Source organism: Thermobia domestica, chromosome 5 (assembly GCF_964235325.1).
Source record: "Thermobia domestica chromosome 5, izTheDome1.hap1.1, whole genome shotgun sequence".
In the NCBI taxonomy this organism is placed as follows: domain Eukaryota; kingdom Metazoa; phylum Arthropoda; class Insecta; order Zygentoma; family Lepismatidae; genus Thermobia; species Thermobia domestica.
Window position 1 is genome coordinate 198,136,004 of NC_137458.1, and position 22,995 is coordinate 198,158,998.

At 36.6% G+C, this 22,995-nt stretch overlaps 1 protein-coding gene across 5 annotated transcripts in view; it reads right to left on the reverse strand.

Annotated features, from left to right (window-relative positions):
- The window catches only part of LOC145686335 (52 kDa repressor of the inhibitor of the protein kinase-like), a 183,591-nt gene that overhangs the window by 24,902 nt on the left and 135,694 nt on the right, over positions 1 to 22,995 (reverse strand). For 3 of the 5 annotated variants that reach the window (XM_081759559.1, XM_081759558.1, XM_081759555.1), the window contains exon 2: positions 5,385 to 5,517. The exons of the other annotated variants lie outside the window; for them this stretch is intronic. The gene's annotated coding sequence lies outside the window, so the exon portion shown is untranslated. The remainder of the gene's footprint in view (positions 1 to 5,384; positions 5,518 to 22,995) is intronic. 5 annotated transcript variants of the gene reach the window in all.

Sequence of the window (22,995 nt, forward strand, 5' to 3'; positions counted from 1 at the left end):
TTTCGTCTTGGTGTTATTATGCAACAACAAGGTTATGGTGGAAGGGAATCCAAACCGTTTCTCGGCTTACATTCAAGAGAAATTGTCTATTTTGACACGAAATCGGGACTAATTGGTCACAAATGAGATTGCCGACTCACTCACGGACTCCTGATAAAAATACGTTGTACTGATCTTTACATAGGCCTAGTTGTTAATATAATTGTCAAGAGTCACTTCAGAATTACAAAAAGATAAGCAGTTACACAAGTAAAAACATTATACAGAATTACATATAAATCGGGAAACTCCCGCCTTAGCCACTGAGAAAATCCTGTTATTAGTTTAAATGTGTTTGTATGTAAAATTTTAAGGTCAACGTATCATATTAATTACAAATTTGTTATGTAGATAAAATTCAACAAAATTAAAACAAAGTCGAATCCAAGCTGATGTTGGAAGCTACGTAGGCAGTTGATACATTTTGCCAATTTCTATCAATATATTTAAGCAACCTTGGCTTCTTTATAAAACAACAGGCATTCAGGCAAGTAGAAATATATAATTTGGTTTCGTTTCATATGTTTAGGCTTAACATCCTTATGAAATACCAAGGTTATCACGGAGAAGACTTTCGCTTAAAGGGACACCTTGAATCGCTACTTGGTTTACACTTGAAAGATGGGTTGTGGTTCGACCGAGAATTGAACACGGGACCCCTTGATTAAAAGGTGAAAAGTAGATAAACGTAATGCAGGTGGTGCGATATGCGAAGACGTCACCATGAAGTTCACATGATTTAAAGTTTTTTTTGTTTAAACCAGCCAACCCTGCAATTGTAAATTAGGAATTGATGAAAGCAACGTATCTATAAAGATATTACGAAATCTACAGGAAGACAAGGAATAATTTAACAGTTTCAGAATATACACGGTGGTTGTAAAGTCAATACCTATTTTTAATCTAGATTATCCTAGAAACTAGCATCAGCTTTAGCTGGCGTGTAATACTGTTAACATTTTAGAAGTTGTGAGAAATGCGGGTGTATACGTTGAAATTTAACTTAACCAAATGGTACACTCTAATAATGTATTCGATGAAAATAAAACTGTGATAGGTTGTTTACTTTTAGAAATATACATTGTTACAAATAAGAACTGACTTTACACGCACGCTGTATTCAGGGAGTAGTAATGCAGAAAACATGGATCAGAGATACTTTCCGCCATGCATTGAACAAGTCACGTATTTCCAAATTACTTCCAAAGCAAAGCCTACACGAAGTTGTTCTATCAGAATTCATAAATATCAGAAAAAATGAAATTTTTGAGTGTTACGTTCCTCGATTATGCCGGTTAGGCTAAAGGAGACGGTGATGATGAGAGATGAATGAAATGGTGGAATGAAGAAAGTGGGAGGAAACGGGAGAACCCCGAGAAAACCCACGCACACGATGTTTGTCCACCACATCATAAATATCAGAATTGTAGGCACTATAACGTCAGCAACCTATATTAATACACTAGTTTAGCATTGTTCAGGGATTGAAAATATTATTTATAACTCAAGAAGCAGTTACTTTTACATGGAAATTAAGATGAAATGAAACATTTAGTTTAACGTCCCACGATTATGCATCGAGGTTAAGTGAGACGCTGATGATGAGAAATAAATGAAATAGTGGAATGAAGTAAGTGGGAGGAAACGGGACAGCCCCGAGAAAACACGCACACGGTTTGTCTACCACAAAGCCCGCTTGGCGCGAGCTGGGATCGAACCACAGACCCCATGCAGCAGAGATGAACTACGTACTTTCTAAATGTTTCAACCAGTTTTAAACGTACTCGTTTCGCTGTCAGACCAACAATTAAGCCCCTTTCACTCTAATATACGGAATTTTCAAAAACTCTTGGACACGTGTCTACTAATTTTTACCAGCACCATTCTCCCTCCATTGCCGTCAGCGCCCTTCTTCTTCCCTTCTAGGACATATATTTAAAAAAGAAAGTTTATTACGTATCTAATTATTTTAAATTAGAAGTCCAAATACCAAATTCCATGTTTCTATCCTTCATATCAAAAATCAGTGAAAAAAGTACAAATTATTTTGAATAAGGAGCCTAAATACAAAGCATCAAGTTTTTAAGCTTAAGGGATTCTGAGATGTGGCCATCTTATTAAAATGCTTTCACCCCTTTCCGCGTATGTGCCCTTTTTCTATGTTGTGTCAAAAAGTATATATATATATATATATAATTTTAAAAAACTGAAATACGTGTCTAATTATGTTAAATGATGAGTCCAAACTCCATGTTCCTAACCTTCAAATGTTCCAGGATATCGACATTTGATTATAATAATTGCAAACCCATCCCCTGTTTTTCATTTTCCCCTCTTATCTTCCCATTTTTATTAAAATATCAAAAACCTTTAAAAACGTATCAAATTATTTAAATGAGAAGTCCAAATAAAACTTCAAGCATCTAAGCCTACGATATTGAGATATATGGCCACCTTATTAAAGTACTTCCCACCCCTTATTCCCCCTTTCCCGTAGAATTACCAAAAAATCTTCCTTAGTGGTACCATACGTCACAAATCATATGTACTGTCCAAATTTCAAGTTTTTAAGTTAATCGGCTTGGCTTGTGCGAGGATCAATCAGTCGTCACTCAGACCTTTAAATTTTAGGTGCTGATTTACTTTTGGCGCACCACATTTTGGAAGATATACAGGTAAAATTCAAAACTATTCAATACAGGTAGACTTAAATGTATAAATACGTACACATTCAATGTTCTTGTGATGTGTCCAACTCATACGTTCACGTTGTGAATAATTTGTATGAAAACGGGTAAAAATAAATACAATACAATAAGGGTTTGAAAACCCCGGCTTTTTTTTTAAAAAAGCCCAACCCACCTGGGCCCATATGGGGGTTTTCGGGTATAATTAATTTTTCTTCGGGTTTAATTGAGTATTTTTTTAAATATTCCAATGCCTTTGGGGTAAAAGTGTTAAAATGTGATTTATATTTCAAGATTATGATTGTCACAACTTGCAACGATTTTCTATTCACTGCTGTTTTGAAAAATGACTGTCATTTTGAAATTTTACGTTGTATCGCCGCCAAAATATATACAGTTAATGTAGTGTCTTGCGCTTCTACTCTGAAAATTTCAACTTGAAAAACAGAAAATTGCGGCGTGGATACCCGCTATTTTGAAATTTTAAGTTAATATGTCGCCAAAATCTGTACAGGAGATTTAGTGTGTCTCGTACCCGGAAAATTTAAACTTAAAAGACGGAAAGTGGTACCCTGTTGTATGTGTGGTACAGGCAGACGAACGAACAAATGTAGAACCAATCAGCCCAATACCCTAAGTGACATTCGCCAAATATGAATACCAAATATATTAATTTAAAGCAAATATATTAATTTAATTTAGAACAACTCAATCTATAACTCATGTTTTATAAAATAAATGTTTCAAAATGTCTTAAAAGAAAATTAAATATTTTCTCGCGTAAAATAAATGGTTTTATTGTTGAAGTTCATTTCCGATACTTTGTGCGTTCAATTACGGGAATTTCCCGAGCAATTGTTGCAAGACCGTTCTCCCAGAAAATTAATTTAAAACAATGGTTTTCTCCCGTTTCCTTCCACACTCTCATTCCACCATGTTTTCATAACCATTTAATTTATTAATCATTCATCTTTATCCTAGAGAGCATAATTAAGGATTTTACTTCATTTCATGAAGAAAGAAGAAATATTACAATATTTTAGAATATAGAAAAATCATTAGAAGCTCATACTCGTACCCTGATTTCCTTAGATTCGTAGTTCATACGTCACAGTCCTCACAATTAAACAGATTTGCCAATGATATCACACGTATACATCACAGTCGGTAAATCCAGCAGAAATTTGAGAAAATTTCCCGAAATTTTCTTCAAGAGAGTATTTTTTAAATCTGCATGCACTTATAACGGTCCACTGTCAGATATCTGCACGAAAGCTACCTCAAAATACACTACATGCGCTAATATATAATGTCACATTTCATTAACATAGATTAGTATATCTGAATATGTAGATATTTTTTGAACCAAGGGCAACAATTTGTGTAGGAAATATTACTTTTGAGAGAGATGGAAGGGATTTTTTTTGTAAACTTTGTTCGTAACTTTATGAGTAATGTGAATGCGCAAAATAAACAATGTAATTAAGTACATATGAATGCCAGTTAAATGGTAATACTTGGCCATGGTCATATACTGCATAAGTGACTTAAAAGAATTTTAAGAAACTACATCTTCCTTTCTTTCTTTTTGAATACGTAGTGTTTTCAAACGATTGATTCAGTTACAATATAACACGAAAACTTTGTATATGTTATTTTCTTTGTAATTCACACAATGAGAGTAAATACGCTATGGTACTTCTTGTAGGGCGGAGCGGTGGCTCAGTGGTAGAGCGTTCACTTCCGGTGCTTGGGGTCCCTGGTTCGATCCCAGCTCGCGCCGTGTGGACTTTGTGGCGGAAAAAACACCGTGCTCGTGGGTTTTCTCGGGGTTCTCCCGTTTCCTCCCACTTCCTTCATTTCACTCATTTCTCATTATTACCGTCTCCTTTAGCCTAACCGGCATAACCGTGGGACGTTAAACTTAAAGATTTCATTTCATTTTTATGGTACTTCTTGTAATTTTCTTTTATATTACCGCATTTGTTGTACATTTTTAAAAAATTACTTGTTAGCAATTTACTGTTGTGTTACAGCTTATCATGATTATTCTGTACTTTATTATGTTATATATTGCTTTTATTTCCAATTCTTATATTTAAAGTAGTTTATATCGCAAATATTTGAACATTAGAGTATGTATCTAAGTAATTTTATAAAGTCAATGCTAATCCCAGAAATTGTTACAAATATAACTCCTTGGAATTGATGGAATATATGTTCAATAGAATTTACCGAATTTTGAATCAAATTTCTTTGTAAACAGCAACAAATATGAGCTGTCAGTATGCAAATGTGTAAATCTGATTGCGAATTGAGGTTGATACTGCTATTGACAACATACTGTACAATCTTAATTCCATGTAATGCTGAAAAAATCCAAAATTGACTTAATATCACTTATCTAAGTACTTTAAATATTGTTCAACTTGTATTATATGCCAACATTATTCATTTAGTTTAAAATATTTGGTATGTCTATGATAACACTAGTTATACTCTAAATTTAAGATTAAACAGTAATCGTATATTTTTAATTGTGAGACAAAAGTGTTAGCAAAACCAACTATTTTGATTTGTATGAGTACTATGACATAAGTTCCTTTCCTTTTACGTACATACAATAAATATGTAGCGCTGGTTAATAAGTCTACTTACAAGTAGGATATTACATGGTGCCATTGCACAGCCCATTGGCCTTCTCTCTGGGTGGTGTTGACTAACCACACATTACTCAATTAGAATCCATTTAGCTGACTGCGGCTCTTATTTGGAAATTAAATCATTATACCTAAATATGATTGGAAGAAATGTACTGCAATCATAACGTTCAACATCAATTTATAATATTCAAACATTATAAGGCTTTAAATGTATGAAAAGCATACCAAATTTAGATTTACCTGATGTAATAATAACATTGCATATATTTCTTGATATTTATTTCATCGGAATTGATATTAATGGAACTAAAACGAAAAGTAAGCGAAAAATTCCAATTACATAAGACTGATCAAATATAAGTAATAGTGATTCTCTTCAATAGCATTCTTTTCATTGGTTTATGTTTTTCGAAATAACTTGAAACTAGGTATGGAAGAAAGTTTCAAAGAGATGAAACACATATAAGAAATAATATTGTAACAAGAGAATACAGTCTTGATTTTGGTTTATGAAGAGTGTTGTTAAATTTCCCTATGATCTTCTCAGAAAATGACGATATTTTTATTGTCGGAAATATTGACTATGTGTTGTATTAATACATGTATCTAAAATTGTATAAGTATGCATTTGAACAATATTGAATTTTGTTAGTTAAAAGTATAGAATGTGTTAACAACAAACCCTTTCTCCAAAGTGTATGTCGTCTCTTACCATAATTGATATTCATAATATTAATTAACAATGTTCAAAATTGCCGTGACTATTAATGCAGAAAATGAACTAGTGCTAGTACAAAATAGTAAAATATTTTATTCTTTTGCATGAAAATTGAAAAGAAAAAGAATGATTTGAAGCGCTTGCTTGGTATAAAATTGCAAACCATTCCTCAATAAAACTGACTTACAAAATTTAATTCACCTTGTTAGGGGTCGTAATGCTTTAATTTCTTACTTAATTTCAAGTAGCATGTATTTTTTGTGATGTACCTTAATTACAATAGATGTTTTGATCTTTCTCTTTAATTTAGTAAATCATCCATTTGTACTACATTTGATTATGAATATTGTGATTGAGTCATAAATGTTATTCGAGGAACGGGAAGCCATGATACTTTCGCTTGCACTAACGATACTTTTATGCTTATAACAGAACAATAAACTTTTTGGGGAATGTACAGTAATATTGACTAGAAAACAATAGTAACTTATTTGTCGCAACCTGGGAAAAGTTCTTTGCTTTCTCTAATTTCTTTCCTTTTCAGGGTTTCAAGTCACAATATTGCTGATGCATCTTCTTATTAGACATATATGTAGTTTAAGAAAGAACACGTAAAAGAGCACAAATAGAGCAAGAGTGCTACGTAATACTAAATTGTAATTTCCCATTTCTGAAAGCTATGAAGTTCGTAGCACTCGGGAACTCCTCTACTCAGCTGGTAAGACCACTCGTGTGACGACACTGTAGCAGCCATCTGGCCTTCTCAAATCTAGGTGGTGTTGACCAGGCCCAGCATTGAGCTGAGTCAAATACTTTTGAAAATATGCCAAAGAGAATTTCGATGTAAGTAGGAAATTAACCGGTCTGTAGCAACTTTACGGCTCTTTTTCTCAAAACTGCTCCGCCAAAGTTACAGTGTTTTGTCGCGACAGGGCAGCCCAGTATTTGGCCCAATTCTGGCCTTACAGCAGTGGCGGATCCAGAGTGCGTTCGTGGCGATTGCCCCCAGGAAAGGAAATTTCTCATTTTATATATTTAAATAAAACCCAATCCCAGAGTTTGGAGCTCTCAAAAGTAGCTCTAAGTAGCAGTATTAAAACCCACCGCCCCCCCAGAAGTCCGTCCTGGATCCGCCCCTGCTTTACAGAAGCTATCATCTAGGCATTCATATCGTGGGACTGAGGAGAACTTTAATAAGGAATACCGGTCAGAGCCGCGTTCATGCCCACGCTCGATCTACCTATTTTAATGCCTTTTTTTGTGTGTGTGTTGCACAGTGTCTGGTAAGGGCGCCCAAACAAGGCAAATGTGTACAACTTTAAAATGTTTAAATGTTAAAATTCGCTTTATACTGTACTTTGAACACATAATTCAATGTGTATTATATTCTTCTTAAAGCAGCATGGTTTATTTCCTAATACTTTAAGTCTATGGTTGTTAGTATTTATAATTATTGCATCATACTAATCCTTCTCAAAGCTCGTTCAATTAGTATGAAATTCAAGACTTAGCAGTTTCCAACATTGCAAACCTTCACCAAAAGGCAAAATGTGCCGAGAATATTCCACCTATACTCGCATCGAAATTCCCAGCCCTTGTTTACAATCAGTACAATATGTTTCTGTCGCCTTATCATGAAAATAACGCTGTCCAGCGAACCTAACGGTTTTCGCCCTCTATGTTTATTGTTTACAACACAAATTGCCATCTTCCAATATTGCCAGGCGTACAAGGTTTTCGCACACTTTCGTACAAGAATACTTGTACAGTCAGCGACAGTAATAACTGGAGGTTGGATACATAAGAAATGATAGCTTTTTCCAGTAGCAGAATAGTTTCACTCTATGTCTGATAGTTGGACAACCAACATGACAGCAAATACGTGCCCGAAAACATAACATGCCAGGATATTCATCCACTTGGAGGAAAAAGTATTACTATCTGAGAGCATCATTTAGAGAAACAACCACGAGATAAATCTGCAGAAATTCCATTCACATTAAGTTCAAAAAGATACGAATTAATGCAAAGAAAACGAAATGAACAATACGCTTCATGCAGAAACCGAAAAAGTACGGAGAGCTAAACAAAATGAGAAAAGAAGGAAAGAGGGAAAGGAAAGAGCAAAAGACATGGGAATAAATTAAATTTTAACACTTAAGGATAAACAGTGTCCGTCTTTCCCCCTGCCCCCATCTTGGGTTTTCCCCCTTCATAGGATAAATCCCTTTCATTATCAAAGGCGAACATCATTTATAGTGTTTAATTCCTTGAAAAAATTTTAACTCAGTCTAGGCCGAGACTCGAACCCCAGACCCTTAGAATGACAGTCATACGCGGTATTCACTTACCTACACAGGCTCTATGTATTGCGTTTATAAATCAGCTATTACCCGCGCTGTTATCAAACGTGTTAAATCAGCCATTGTCGGTGAGCCACCCCAGTTCCATTTGAAGTTTAAATTTTATTTAACTTACTTAGCCATCTATGGATAGCAATCCCCTTGCTTCCATAAAAAGCATTTGTTCTGTAGATTAAAATCAAGAATGAATTAATCTGTACTCTTGGGAGCTTACTGGTGCACCAACATATCTATCTATCTATTTATCTATCTATCTATCTATCTATCTATCTATCTATCTATATATATATATATATATATATATATATATATATATATATATATATATATATATATATATATATATATATATATATATATATATATATATATGTCGGATTGATTGAGGATTAAAAGAGGGACTTCCTAAATTTACGGAACGCGTGTTAATACAACACTAAGGACATCTCGTAGCGTTGTTACGTAACACACGCAGTGTAAATAAAGTTTCAAAACCAGAAGTCGGAAGATCTGCCGTGGGTAAGTCGGTAAGACGTCTGCTTGCTGAGTGGAGAAACCCAGGTTCAAATCTGGGCTGATATGTTTTTTTTGTTCCGTTAAAAATACATTTCTATATTTAAGCGTTTGAAATTGCTTTCTTTCATTTGTTGTAGATTATCTTAAATTAGTGAAGGCCAAGTAAGGTCAGGTTATATATATATATGTCTGCTTTATCTGTGTGTACAGTCCAGAGATGGAGTGAGTCTATTGGGTCAAGATTTGTGAGTAGGTCAGAGGGTCGTGGGTCAACAGGACGTGACTCAGGGTGACACACCACCCACCGTGACCTCTCTGACTCACACTGACCCTACGTTTTAAATTTTAAGGTCTCCCTCTTTATTTGGCCTCCCTCCTTCAAGGTCTCCCTCCTTATTATTAAATTCAATGTATAGATAATTATTGAGTTGAGTTGATTTTGAGTTTAGCGTCCTTTTCAGCAGCGAGGCTATATGAGACGGGACCTACTGATTAACTTAGAAACCGAAACACATGAGCTCCCATTGGAATCAAACCAGGGTCTCCCACGCCACAGGTATATAATTGTCTTATATAGCAGTTACTATTCTTGTTATAAAGTATCAAATAACTGAACATTTGATGTAAATAAATGAGAAACCTAAAATATTGCAGATTACTGCAATTGCGATGTAATTCAATTTAAAGCATTATACATCCATATGATTGTTGAAGTTGCTTTATAAAGATGCAGATTATGAATTATAGTAATTTTTTCAATGAAATGAAATGAAATTAAGTTTGATGTCCCATGCTTATGTCGGCTAGGTAAAGGAGACGGTGATGATGAGAAATGAACGAAAATTGTGCAATGATGTAAGTAGAAGGAAACAGGAGAATCCTGAAGAAACGAACGCACGGTGTTTCTTCACCACAAATCTGACTTTGTGCAAGCTGGGATCGAACCAAGGACCCAATGCACCAGAGGTAAACGCTCTACCACTACGCCACCGCGGCCCTATGAAAAATACAACCATATTTATTCTCTCTCTCTCTCTCCATATATATATGTATCAGAAGCATGAATACTTTTCATTTTGAGGGGCACGGTGGCTCATTGGTAGAGCGTTCACCTCCGGTGCTTGGGGTCCCTGGTTCGATCCCAGCTCGCGCCGTTTGGACTTTGTGGTGGACAAACGCCGTGTAGTGGGTTTTCTCGTTGTTCTCCTGTTTCCTCCCACTTTCTTCATTCCACCATTTCATTCATTTCTCATCACCACCTTTCTCCTTTAGCCTAACCGGCATAACTGTGGAACGTAAACCTTAAAAATTTCCATTCAAAACCATTACCCTTACACTTTTCTTATATGGAGAGAAGTGCTGAAACTAGAAATCGTTAATTTGAAGCACTTAGAATATAAATAGAAGGTTAAGGTAAGGAATAGAACCTATCCTTGGGACATTAAATCGATCGAAAGAAAACTCCTCGACATCTTTTACAGTTGATGCTCTGTGAAAATCTGAAACCAGATGTATTAGTCAATTCAACAACTACTACTTTTGATATGGTGCTGCAAGCTGTGATGATATATATACAATTGAGAGGTTGTATCCATTGCAAATACCGTTTGTCACTATCTATTACCATTTCTGTTTACCATTAGTGATAACCTTTGAAACCAGAAATGTTTAATTTGAACGTGTTTTGGATTGAATCCTCGTCGCCAAAAGTGCCTTTACATTGCCGTGACGTGTATGTGACCGCGCAGTACTCCAAGGAAGGGATGGTTGTATAAGAATTTGTGATTAATTTTGAAGAGTTTTTATTTTGACTAGGGAATTAACATAACTATAGGGAGTAAAGACACAAATTTGAAGTATTAGTGCACTGTCAGTGCACGAAGAGATTCGTATTCTCATTTTTTCTATTTATTATTTTATATGTTAAGTTAAACACCACAATATGTATCACTGATATCGCAGATCGTATTATTTTTTTAAAATCGTGTCTGTAACCTATTGTCAAAACATTCATCTCCAGACATGATGTAGAGAGAAGAGAAAGAGATACGACATCTGTAATATAGGTATGTGATTCACTAAGTAACTGTAGAAATTAATTAAAGGACACATAAGAGAGCGAAAAGGAGGTCTAGAAGTTTGAACTTTTTAGAAACGTCCTAGATAGGTGAAAATACAGTTAAAAATTGCAAAAGGTATCATGTAATTTATCTTTTTTTCTTATATTCTAGTATACTTTTTCTTTCACATCCAAACATCTCTATTCAGAATTACGAGATAAAGGTGAAGAGAGAAACATTTCCATTTCAAGAATTACATCAGAAAACAATCTTTTGACTTAGACTAGATTCGAACTCGCAACCCTTGAAACCATAAGTCAGCGCTTTACCGATTTTTTTAAACTTCCTGACAACCACTTTTCAGGACTACTAGACACGACAGGGACACGAATACAGAAACATCGAGGACAGTTAAAATTCCACCCTTGCTACTACAGAGGGACTCGAACACCCAATGGGCTTCACCGCACAATCATCAGCCTAACGCCTCAGACCGCTTTTTTTAAACATCTTTATTTCCCAAGGTCACTTACATACCTGAAAGAAATTGGTCGTTTAGGCATAAGACATAGGCGGTAAATACAAGTAGAAAGTTGGAATATATACAGTGCTATAAGAAAAATACAAATCACATCATCATATTACATTTTTTGTACTTATCAAGGTAGACAAGAACTTGTAAAATATTGACAGTATTATATAGAAATTTAGAGGTACTACAAATATGATCTTACAGATATTACACTAGTCATATCATGTTAAAATGAGGCAGTCAGAAAGTTTGCGAAATTCTTGTGGAAAGGTACCATACCAAAAGTTTTCCACCTGGTGCGTTTTAAGAATTCATGATAATCCGTGACACTTATGTGACTGTGACTGGAATCAATATAGTATAAGGTATGTCCTATTAGCCAAGTAACAAAATTATTGCGGGTTGGAGGGTACCAATTGTAATCGAGTAAGGTAATAATATCAGGTGTAAAATGGTGGGGAGATGTCCGACATACGATAGCAAGGCGAGCACATAGTTTTAACCACACAGACATTACTAGCTGGCAAGAGGTGTATCTGTGGATAATGGTGTCGGGGTGTCCACAATGGGAACACGCATTATGTGGTAGGCGATGGACGTCGAACAAACGTTGATTAGTAGCATGAATATCATGCACAACACTATACCATAAACTACGTACACAAGTCGGAAGAAACTTTCTATGAATATTAAACCATATGCGATTCCAGTTACAACTATTATTGTTCTGCTGTACTCGTATCGTAGTTGTAGTAAAGGTCATTTTTAAAAAATACAGATAAAGATCACGAGAACAGATTTCTCTTATCTCATCATGTTTAGATAGATAACTCCAGGCTAGGACGAATTTATATACATATAAGGGTGCGTGTTGAAGGAAAGGAACATTGGGTCGATTTGAGCAGGTAAGGTGGGCGTCCAACATTGTAGCCATTGTTGTGTATGACTATGGTCCAAATGATACAATTTATAGCTACGTAATAAAAATAATATTTTACACTTGAGTCGTACATTGATTAAAGCAAGGCCACCATTGTCTACTGGTAACACCATTACTACCTGTGGAACTCGGAAGAAAAAGTCGCACCAAATAAACCAGCCAATGATCGATTGCACTTTTTTGGCACAAATGTCCGGAAGTGGCCATACCTGTGCTGTATACCATAATTGAGAACATATATAAGTATTCACATACCAGACTCTCTGGATTAAATTCAGCTGTCGATGACGATTTTGGAGAACAACTGTCCTGATTTTATTGATTATTGGCGTCCAGACTGTCTCAGAGTCTGGATCAAGATTACTCGTAAATTAACACCCAAAATTTTTAATTTCGTCACAATTTCTGAATGACAGATAGTTAACCCTTTATTGACCGTTGCCCAATTATTAAAGGTTAAATTCTTTGTTTTATTGACATTAATACTTGCTCCACTAGCATTACAATAGCTATTTAAGCACTGGTGCACATAGTTTACCTGAGCAACAGTAGTACAACTGATTGAGACATCATCAGCGAAAGCAAAACAAACAATATTTTGAAAATCATGTAAATGTGAGACTGGAAAACAGGACAAATTTTGCAATAAAGGTTCAAGAACTAATCCGAATAACAACATTGACAATGGACATCCTTGTCGAATACCTCGCTTGATAGATATGGGTGAGCTAAAGTAACCATTGATGTGAAGCTGGGATTTTGCATTGAGATATAAATTTTTAATATTATCAATAAAACGTGAATCAAAACCAAATGCTTGTAATACAGCGTAAAGATAGTTATGCTCGACAAAATCAAAAGCATGTTTGAAATCTATAGAAGTGACACAGGCAGGGAGCTGTTGCACTTGAAAATATCCCATGATGTCTCGTAGGCTACACAGGGCATAGTAAATATTATGTTCTTTTGATAGCGCTGCCTGCTTACCCCTTAAAAATTTCACAATAACTTTTTCTATGCGTACTTTATATACCTTAGACAATAATTTTACATCAGTATTTAACAGCGTAATGGGTCTAAAATTAGAAATATGAACTTGGGCTCCTTTTTTTGGAATTAAAATAATGATACCATCATTTTGCATAACATTTCCAGATTGAAACATATCATTAAGTACAGCAGTGAAAGTACCTCCTACCACATTCCAATACTGTTTATAGAAGAGAAAAAAGAGCCCATCCTTGCCAGGACTGCTACAATGCTTTGTAGTATTTAACACATCATAAATCTCTTGTTTAGTAATCGGGGCTAACAATTGCGCATTGTCAGCCGCTGTTAATTTACAAGATATATTGGAAAAGAAAGTGGGCCATATCTGAGTAGCAACTGGATGCGATTTAAATAGTTGTTCATAATGCTGTGTTAAACTGAACATAATATCAGGTAATGCAGTGACAACTTGGCCATTTTCTAATACAAGATGTTCCATAAAATTAGTTCTCCTTCTATTATGTTGCCGCATGATGTGGAAAAATGTAACTCGTTCATTAGACAACAATAATTTGGAATCGAATGATTTAGTGACAGTCTGTAAATAGTCGTTTTCTAATCGAATTAATTATGCTCTGATTTTATTAATATGCATATACGTGTGCGCAGAGGGAGGCTGTTGCCACAACTCATGTAACACTTTGTAAAGGTAGTCAATGGTATTTTTGCTGTTCTGACGGTATTCAGAATGCATCCATTGGAAAAAAGATTTAATTTTATGCTTAGCATATTGAACCCACCACAAATTTAAACTGCCAAAATATCTCTGTTGTCGACACCAGTAAGCCCATTTCTCTCGAAACAGTTCTTTAATATCATCAGATTTCAGAAGCTGTGGATTAAGTTTCCAGTTAGAGGGACCGAACGTTGGGTTCAAACCAAGGAGAGGGGGAGGAAATTTGAGCAACATAGACACAGCACTATCATCACTAAACGGGGCCATAAGAACATTAATGTCACACACACGAGGTACTAGATCGAAGGAGGTATAGATCCTGTCTGTGCGTGACTTCACTGAGGGAGTGACATGCGTATAAATGATATCAGTTCGTTTGGACCGCCAGGTATCAAATAATCGGAATCCGTGGACCAGTCTTTCTAACGCTAAGCATTTATTAAAATAGCCAGTAGAACCGTCACAAAACAAAATGGAATTGAAATCTCCAGCAAGGACAATACTCGTATGCGGAGTAGAAAACAGAGGCACGATATCAGCATTAAAAAAATTTCAGTTTGTGTAGAAAACCTGACATGCAATACACATTTACATATAGAATGTTATCGCATACAAGGCTGAGCCCATTGCCAGACGGTAAACGAGTAATGTGTTGCACATGGATTCCTTTCTTCACTAATATTGCAGTACCTCTACCACTATATCCAAGATTAACAAAACAATTATACCGATCTATGAAACTTAAATCGGCAATTTTGAGTTCTTGCAAATTGAGTATATCAAAGTCATGTAATCGTATAAAGTTATGTAACAAGCGTTGTTTCGTAGGACTAGTTATACCATTTAAATTTAAAGTACCCACTTTACGAACAGTGACAATAGGGTAAGACATACACAGCGGATAGAAAGTAAATAGAATTATTAGAGCTGCAAAATAAACAAACTGCATGATGAGACCTGACAAACAGAAAAAAGAAAAAACAACACTATTCAGGTTGATTCTTTACACTGTCTGTTTGTAGTGAATCGTCAAGGACAGTCGAGAAGCTAGATTGCGATGATGTAATCAAAGCACCAACAACAGGCTCACGTGAGTCACGTGTCACGACAGCCTTCCCTTTCCCTGTGTTTGTTTTGATTTTCTTGTGTGTTGACAAGGCAATTTTACCTACTTTTTCACTTATATAAACCGTTCTCACAGTTTTGCTGCTTTCCGCATCTACTGAGTCAGATAAAGGAGGCGGAAGGTCGTGAAGTACCTTAGTATGCGGTATCTGCGAAGCACTGGTGTTGGAAGCCTCGTCCATTGCCGACACACTTATTAACGAACACTGGTCATTGACATCAGGCACCATGGACGGATCTCCTATATCTTCGGGGGACGCACTAGTTATCGAATCCTGTATACCGGTATCCGTGGGTCGATCCAGGGACGTAGGCACAGTCAGCACTGGAAACTCATTGAGGTCCTGTAGCGATGGAGCACTGTGGGCACTGGGTAATGAGTCAGATAAGGCCGTTGTTAACGTACTGTTACCAGGTTGAAAGCTCTGATCGGTTGAGTAACGAGGAGTTTGAGGAAGAGTTTTTCCAGATAACTGGGACATATTGAGCGTCAGAGGAGCTGTACTCAAATGTTTGGCGCGCTGTAGGCGTCGGGGAACAAGAACTAAACGTGTGATCGACCTGGTGGCACGCAAAGCAAGTTGGGGGTTGACCAGAGTATATAACACTTGTTCGATAACCTTGGATGAGTAATTTCAAAGGAATATGCTTCTTGAGTTCCATATACACTATACGTACGCCATTAAACACAGGAAAGCGGTACTTCTGGGACCACTGCTCATTTTCTATCTTTTTCACACTTCCGTAATTACTGAGGGCAGAATTGAGAAAACTAACATCTAGTTCAAGGAAGAGATCTGTGATACGCACACGTGTAAGAGTATCTGAAGCATTTGGCACTGAAAGAAGGCTCCGGGAACCATCTTGATGCAAAAAGTGAAGCTCACTAGGTGTATTGAGGAGAAATTGTTCAAATTCTTCCGGAGAACTAAATTTCAAGAACACGCAATATTCCTCACTGTTTAATTGAATACCATCAATCTGATCCAAATTCACATGTACCTGTTCATCCAGCCAAATATGGATATCCAAAGCAGTTGGGCGTATATGTCGTGTACTTTTATCGAATGCAAGTTTCACTATGTTCTGACGTAAACCACGAAACATGATGCTCACCAATTCAAACAAAAAACAACAAATACTTTTCAAACAATAACTATATACTCGACAAGTATCAAAGCTGTTCACTATAGCAAGATAGCACTAATCACAGTCACTTGAAATAGTACTTAGCTAGCCGCACTTAACTGTCTACTCGGTAGTCACAACGAGCAGGAGCAAACGTCCGCACTCCTTCACGTCTACCGGTGAACTAGACCGCTCGGCTACACCCACCGGCTACCGATTGAGCTAACAACTGCTGTTGCAAAAGCTTGATTTCTACAACTACCGGTGGCTGAATGGTGTGTATTAACGAAGTTGGCCGATATAATTGCTTCATATAGCTATTGCAATAATAATAATAATAATAATAATAATAATAATAATAATAATAATAATAATAATAATAATAATAATAATAAGAAGAAGAAGAAGAAGAAGAAGAAATTATCCATAACTACACTAATAATGCAGTACTGACGAAACTATCAGAGATTTCAAGAAACACTAACGATGTACTAATGAATGACAATAATTTATTCGTTAGTGCTTAAATGGGAGGCTAAGTTCACACTGGCCCTCCAAATATATTTTACTTGTATCACCTACACTAATGAACAACTAACGTTACGTGTTGATGCACCAAAACGCACCAATGATGTACTAATAATCGCACTAGAACAGAGCATTAGTACTCTCGAATTTGGCGGGAGTTTGACGTAATCAGAAATTACCCATGTATTTCTTATGGAAGTTTCGTGACATGTAATTAGCCATAACCTCACTAATAGTGAGCACTAACGAAAATATCACAGTTTTCTAGAAGCATTAACGATGCACTAACGAATGTCATTAATTTCTTCGTTAGTTCCTAAAATGGGGGCCAAGTTCACGCTAGCCCTCCAGAGATGCTTTACTTGTACAACCTACACTAATGAAGAACTAACATTGGGGGTTCGTACACTAAGAAGCACTAACGATTGCACTAGAATAGATCATAAGTGCTTTTGAATTTACCGGGAATTTGACGCAATGAAAAATTACTCATGTATTTCTTTAGGGAAGTTTCCTGAAATGTGATTCCCATAACAACACTAATATTGAAACATTACGAAACGATTAGTATTTTCTACACGCACTGACGATGCATTAACGAATGACTGATTATTCAGCTAGTGCTTGAAGTGGAGGCCAGCGTGAAGTTGGAGCCATGAAGGTTTTCTTTTACTTGTAGCATGTACACTAATGAAGAACTAACGTTAGGGGTTGTACACTAAGATGAACCAACGATTGACACTAATTTTATTGTTAATGCCTCAGGTGGGGGCCAAGTTCACTGACGTGAAATTTCATCACAACTATAGAACATATGGAAGCACGACCAAGTTCTAACATAGCACAAACGCTTCGCATTATAAAAATCCTACCTCAAATAAGGAACAAAACCGGACCAATTTAACGTTCATTAATTTCGTTATATCGGCGTTATTTCAACAGCACTAACCTATAAATTTGGGTATTACTCAGCTCTAAAGTAGCACTGACGTTTGGCATTAGAAAATCCATTCTATCTCAATTAGAGAAAAAGATGGGGCCAACTTGACGCTAATTAATTCGTTATAACGACGTTATTTTCGGGCACTAACCAGCACTAACGTTTCACATTAGAAAATTTATTTTTATCTCAATTAGGGAAAAAAGACGGGGCCAACTTGACGTTAATTAATTCGTTATAACAATCTTATTTTAACAGCACTAAAGGTGAAATTTCGGCACTAACCAGCACTAACATAGCACTAACGTTTGATATTAGAAAATCAATTCTATCTCAATTAGGGAGAAAAAGCGGGGCCAACTAGACGCTAATTAATTTCGTTATAACGGCGTTACTTGAAGAGCACTAACGGCGAAATTTGGGCACTAACCATCACTAACGCAGCACAAACGTTTGGCATTAGAAAATCCATTCTATCTCAATTAGGAAAAAAAGGTAGGGCCAATTTGACGCTAATTAATTTCGTTATAACTGCGTTATTTGAACAGCACTAACGTTTAAATTTGGGCACTAACCAGCATTGACGTAGCACTAGCGTTTAACATTAGAAAAGCCATTCTATATCAATCAGGGGAAAAAAGGCGGTGCCAATTTGACGCTAATTAATTTTGTTATAACCGCGTTATTTGAAGAGCACTAACGGCGAAATTTGGGCACGAACCAGTACTAACGTTTGGCATTAGAAAATCAATTCTATCTCAATTAGCGGAAAAAGGCGGGGCCAACTTCGTGCTAATTAATTCGTTATAACAGCGTTATTTGAACAGCACTAACGTTTAAATTTGGGCACTAACCAGAACTAACGTTTCATATTAGAAAATCCATACTATCTCAATTAGGGAAAAATGGCGGGGCCAAGTTGACGCTAATTAATTCGTTATAACGGCGTTATTTGAACAGCACAAACGGTCAAATTTGGGCACTAACCAGCACTAACGTAGCACTAAGGTTTGACGTTTGAATATCCATTCTATCTCAGTTAGGAAAAAAAGGTGGGGCCATTTTGACGCTAATTAATTTCATTATAACGGCGTTATTTGAACAGCACTAACGGTGAAAATTGGGCACTAACCAGCACTAACGGTGAAATTTGGGCACGAACCAGCACTAACATTTGACGTTAGAAAATCCATTCTATCTCAATTAGGGAATAAAAGGCGGGGCCAAATTGACGCTAATTAATTCATTATAACGGCATTATTTGAACAGCACTAACGATGAAATTTTGGCACTAACCAGCACTAACGTAGCACTAAGGTTTGACGTTAGAAAATCCATTCTATCTCAGTTAGGAAAAAAAGGTGGGGCCATTTTGACTCTAATTAATTTCATTATAACGGCGTTATGTGAACAACACTAACGATGAAATTTGGGCACTAACCAGCACTAACGTTTGATGTTAGAAAATCAATTCTATCTCAATTAGGGAGAAAAGGCGGGGCCAAGTTGACGCTAATTAATTTCATTATAACGGCCTTATTTGAACAGCACTAACGGTGAAATTTGGGCACTAACCAGCACTAACGGTAAAATTTGGGCACGAACCAGCACTAACATTTGACGTTAGAAAATCCATTCTATCTCAATTAAGGAAAGAAGGTGGGGCCAAGTTGACGCTAATTAATTCATTATAACGGCGTTATTTGAACAGCACTAACGGTGAAATTTGGGCACTAACCAGCACTAACGTTTGACGTTAGAAAATCTATTCTATCTCAATTAGGTAAAAAAGGCGGGGCCAAGTTGACGATAATTAATTCGTTATAACGGCGTTATTTGAACAGAACTAACGATGAAATTTGGGCATTAACCAGCACTAACGTAGCACAAACATTTGACGTTAGTAAATCCATTCTATCTCAATTAGGAAAAAAAGGCGGGGCCAACTTGACGCTAATTAATTTCATTATAACGGCGTTATTTGAACAGCACTAACGATGAAATTTGGGTACTTACCAGCACTAACGTAGCACTAACGTTTGACGTTAGAAAATCCATTCTATCTCCGTTAGAAAAAAAGGTGGGGCCATTTTGACGCTAATTAATTTCATTATAACGGCGTTATTTGAACAGCACTAACGATGAAATTTGGGCACTAACCAGCACTAACGTTTGATGTTAGAAAATCAATTCTATCTCAATTAGGGAGAAAAGGCGGGGCCAAGTTGACGCTAATTAATTCATTATAACGGCTTTATTTGAACAGCACTAACGGTGAAATTTTGGCACTAACCAGCACTAACGTAGCACTAACGTTTGACGTTAGAAAATCCATTCTATCTCAATGAGGGAAAAAAGGCGGGGCCAACTTGACGCTAATTAATTCGTTATAACGGCGTTATTTGAACAGTACTAACAGTGGAATTTGGGCACTAACCAGCACTAACGTTTGACGTTAGAAATCCATTCTATCTCAATTAGAGAAAAATGGCGGGGCCAAGTTGACGCTAATTAATTCGTTATAACGGCGTTATATGAACAGCACTAACAGTGAAATTTGGGCACTAACCAGCACTAACGTAGCCCTAACGTTTGACTTTAGAAAATCCATGCTATATCAATTAGGTAAAAAAGGCGGGGCCAAGTTGACGCTAATTAATCCGTTATAACTGCGTTATTTGAACAGCACTAACGATGAAATTTGGGCACTAACCAGCACTAACGTAGCACATACATTTGACGTTAGAAAATCCATTCTATCTCAATTAGGTAAAAAAAGGCGGGGCCAAGTTGACGCTAATTAATTCGCTATAACGGCGTTATTTGAACAGCACTAACGGTGAAATTTGGGCACTGACAGCACTAACGAAGCACTAACGTTTGGTGTTAGAAAATTTATTCTATCTCAATTAGGGAAAAAAGGCGGGGCCAACTTGACGCTAATTAATTCATTATAACAGCGTTATTTGAACAGCACTAACGATGAAATTTGGGCACTAACCAGCACTAACGTAGCGCTAACGTTTGGCATTAGAAAATCCATTCTATCTCAATTAGGGAAAAAAGGCGGGGCCAACTTGACGCTAATTAATTCGTTATAACTGCGTTATTTGAACAACACTAACGATGAAATTTGGGCACTAACCAGCACTAACGTAGCACAAACATTTGACATTAGAAAATCCATTCTATCTCAGTTAGAGAAAAAAGCGGGGCCAACTTGACATCAAGTTGGCCCCGAAATTTAAATTGTTCATAACTGTGTTATTATTATTGCACAAACGCTGAAATTTGGGCACTAACCAGCACTAACGTAGCACAAACGAATAGCATTATTTATTTTTCTCCGTCCAAAAGTGGTGGGGCCAACTTGATACTAATTGCCTGGATGATAGCTTCTGTAAGACAGGGGTGGACCAGGACGGACTTTTGGGGAGCGGTGGGTTTTAATACTGCTACTTAGAGCTACTTTTAAGAACTCCAAACTCTGGGATTGGGTTTTATTTAAATATATAAAATGAGAAAGTTTCCTTTCCGGGGGGAGGGGCAATCGCCACGATGGCCCCCTGGATCCGCCACTGCTGTAAGGCCAGAATTGGGCCAAACACTGAGGTCCCAGAATTGGCGTGAAATATAGTCCTTCAGAATATTATGTTGCCAACACTTCCACAAATATTATCGTGGTGGATTCCAATATCCGTTTTTCGTTTATATGTGCTTAAATTCATTATGAAGTAAATGTAGAAGTGTTTCTTTCATTTCCTTTCTTTCTTTCTTCTCATCTTTCTCATCCTCGGTCTCCTTTCTACACCTTCTTAGAATTTATCGTCCTGTAAGATTGTTTCTCTCCACGGCCCAAGGTTTAAAGAGACCAAACTGATATAGTTAACTATTAGCAGAACTGTACCAATAAATTCACATTAGAGGCAGCGCCGTAACTTAGTTTTTTTTTCTGGGTGGCAAGCATTAATACAACTTCTGAGTCTCCTAGAAAAAGTTGTTTTTCTCATTCTTGGGCCCCCCTATTTCTATCATTCCCTTACTATTTATGCCCCCCGGAGGCTGTGGTCCCTTCCCCACGGCAAGGTCTGCAGGGCCGTTACTTACGCCCCTGGGCCCGTTCCATACATGACAAATTAATTAAGGGGACAATATTGACAAATCTCAAAGCCATACGAATAAATGTTATTTCTAGGGCCCCTAATAATAGACGTTTCTTACTGAAGTGGGCCCCTCGGTCCACTTTTGTTTTATTTACCTTTTGTGCGTTGCTTTATGTAATGTAGTGAAACTGTTTGATGCTTCATTTATAATTTCATATTCGTATTGTATATGGATTAAGAAAATTTTGTCTCCAAGTGGGCCCCTTCGAACGGCGGGGAACCTCCCTAGGGAGTAGTTGCCCCTCCCCTGCCCCACACAAGTTACGGTCCTGATTAGAGAAAAAGTAAACTCTTTCGAAATTTACGCAACTGGCAAATACCAAACCCTACTAGTGCTAAAATTGATGACTTAGCGTCACTGTTACCACTGCTATAAGGGGAAAGTAGGGAAAGGACTGCTAAGATTCGCTGACCAGGTTTTGTGTCAAAACAGAGCGCCAAGCTACAGTAAACGGACAATACAGTATATGCACATGTGTCTAAGCTAGTCATCATGCTATATAATGGATCCACATGCATTAGTTTGATATCGTACAAAAATAATGAAACTGGATGACAGCTTGCTTTCTGTATAGTTCGAACACAAAGTTGCATTCAATAGAAAGTAACAACATTCCTTTGGAAGGTGGAAATAATAGTCTCCGTTTTGATTATGGGCAATTTGGTGATTTTTCAACTTATAGTTTAAAGTAATTGTCGTATTACTACATCTTTTACATAATTACAGAAAACTAGCATGGAAACAGTGAAAAAGAAAAGAGTTATATATGTTTAAAACTTTAAGAAATCCCATGAGTATTTTAGTGTACTGTTCTTCGGAGGTTAAATCGATTGATTCATATCATGAATACTATTTTAGCGTTTTGT